Source organism: Parus major, chromosome 10, assembly GCF_001522545.3.
Source record: "Parus major isolate Abel chromosome 10, Parus_major1.1, whole genome shotgun sequence".
NCBI lineage: Eukaryota > Metazoa > Chordata > Aves > Passeriformes > Paridae > Parus > Parus major.
Window position 1 is genome coordinate 1,641,148 of NC_031779.1, and position 2,910 is coordinate 1,644,057.

Below are 2,910 nucleotides of genomic sequence, written 5' to 3' on the forward strand. Positions count from 1 at the left end.
AAAAAACAACCCTGGGATGGAATTCCTCAGGATTCACTCCCGGGAAGCAATTCCAGATGGGATCCTGCCCTCCAGGAGAAGGTGGGAATTGCATCCAGGTGGGATGGGAAAACAAAAAAACAAACAACAAAAAAAGTGGAATTTCCCATTTTTCCGCTTTTTTAGGATCCCTTTTCCCCTGGAATTCCCGATTTTACCGGGATCAGGCTCCGGAAAAGCCCCTTCATTCTCCAGAGCTTCCCAAAGGAAACTGTGCCACTCCCTTCCCAAAAAATGGGATTTTCTCCTAGGTTTTACCTGGATCCATTTCCCCTGGATTTGAAATCCCGCGTTCTGTCAGAAAACACCTGGAATTAATCGGGAATTTGGCTGGAAGCTCCTATTTGATTTTTTTGGGATATTGAACAGAAAAGTGGAATCCAAGGAGGGATCCCAAAACCCTCTGGATCCCCCAGGAATTCCCGGCTTTTCCCCTCTGGGAATGCCGGAGTTGATGGAGCTGAGTGGGATGGAAATCCGGGATAATTCCCAAATCCCAAATCTCACAGCCAGAGTGGGGGATGGCCCTGGGATGTCCCCTCTGGATCCCATGGATGAGAATTTGGGGATTTTTTGGGATTTAGAGATTTAGGGAAAGTTTGGGAAGGACCGGCTGGGGGGGTTTCCACGGGGTTGGGGATTCCGGGGGCAACACATGGGGCCCGGCCTGAATCCCCAAATCCCAAATTCCCAAATTCCAAATCCCAAACACTCAAATTCTGGATCCCAAATCCCAAATCCCAGGTGTCAAACCCCAAACCCCAAATCCCAGATCCCAAACTCCAAATCCCAAATCCCAAACCCTGAATCCCAAATCCCAAACACTCAAATTCTGGATCCCAAATCCTGGGTCTCAAACCCCAGATCCCAAATGCCGGATCCCAAATCCCCACATCCCCAATTCCCAAATTCCAAATCCCAAACCCCAGATCCAAAATCCAAAATCCTGGATCTCAAACTCTAAATCCCAAATCTCAAATCCCGGATCCTAAATCCCAGACCCCAGACCCCAAATCCCTGATCCTAAATCCGAGATCCCGAACCCGAAATCCCAGATCTCAAACTCCAAATCCCAAATTTCAAATCCCAGATACCATATCCCGGATCCTGAATCCCAGACCCTGAATCCCAAATCCTCAATCCCGGATCCCAAACCCTGAATCCCAAATCCCGGCTCTCCCCATTCCCGGCTGTTCCCGCCGCCAGGGGGCGCCAGCAGCCCGCGCTGGAACAGCCAATCCTGGAAAAAAAACCGGGAATTTTGGGATCGGGATTTCTCCAGGAAACCCCAAATCCCGGCTGGAATTCCAGGTGGGAATTCCACGATATTCCAAAGGGTTCCAGTGCTGGGATCCGGAAGGTTCCGGTGCCAGGATCTGGACAAGGATCCCGATCCCAACATCTGGGCAGGGGAAATTCCCAAATCCAGGGGATCCAGAGGGATCTGATCCCAACAGCTGGAAAGAACAAATCCCATTGTCCACAGGACTCCAGAAAATCCCGATCCCAACACCTGGACAAAAAAAAAAATCCCAAATCCAGAGGCTCCAGAAGATTCCCATGGGATTCTCTCACTGGATCAACCTTTTCCTGGATGGATTCAGGCCGCAGGAAAGGCAGGAATGGGAATGAATCCTGAAAACCCGGATGCTCCGGGAAGACGGGAATTCCCTCCTGTTGGAATCAGGGCCAGAGGGAATCCAAAATCTGCGGAATTTCCCCCCAAAATCTGGAATTTTATCAGGAAAATGATCCAGGATGGGATTTTTTGGGGTTTCTTTTTGCAGCTCCATCCCAAAGCCCCCAAATCCCAAATTCTGGAGCATCCCAGAATTCCCAACAGCAGCCGGAAAAAATCTGGAGCAATTCCAGATTTTCCACAGAGTTGGATCCAACTGATTCCGGATTTAAAATCCTGGGAAAAGCAAGAATGGGGAAAAGCTGTAAAACTGCTTGACATTTCCATCAAAATAATGAAGGGAATGGGAAAAAAATGGGAAAAATCAGGATTGGTTTGGGAATTTGAGCTGGGGGGCCCTCCCAGGAAATCCTGGATCAGCCTGGAAAAACATGGGAATAATTCCCTGCGGGAAGAAAATTCCCAGGGATTAAATTCCCTTATTTTTCCCCATGGAAATCTACTTCCTGTGGGTTTTCCCTGGGGAAAATTCCCAATAAAATAAAATTCCAATAAAAACTGAGGTTTTCTGCCTGGATCCTGGAAGGGTTTTTTGGGAAGTGCTCCCACTCTGAGGATTTTGGAGGGATTTTTATCCACCTGAGGCCAGACTGAAATTCCCTGGATTTGGAATTTGGATTCTTGGATTGGGAGGTGGGAAAAGCAGGATCTGGGAGGAGTCGGAATTCCTTTGGATCCTCCACAGGGGTTTCTCCTCTTCCCGAAATCATTCCATGGATTTTTGTCCCTGGATCTGCATCTCCATTCTTCCAGGAAATTCCCTGTCCTGGAATCCCGGCAGATATTTGGGATGAGAACACAGAATTCACTTCCTGGGATGTCCCAGATTCCAGCCGGGAATTGAACCCTCCCCAGGGCCTGACATCGCCCTGGAAAAGGCAATTCCAAGAAAACCGTGGAGTCTGGAAAAGGCAATTCCAAGGAATCTGTGGAGTCTGGGATGGCTCAACGGCAATCCCGCCATTCCAGGACCAGGATATTTTTGGGAATCAGGAGAGTGGGGCCATGACCAAGAGGGTGCTGGGGGCGGTTTGAGAATTCCCAGTGGGAGGAAAAAGTCTTGGAATGTGCAAGGATCAGACACAGCCCCAGTGCCAGCTGGATGGATTTTTCCAAATGGAAGCTGGATATGGAGGGAATCCCTCCCATCCATCCATCATCCATCATCCATC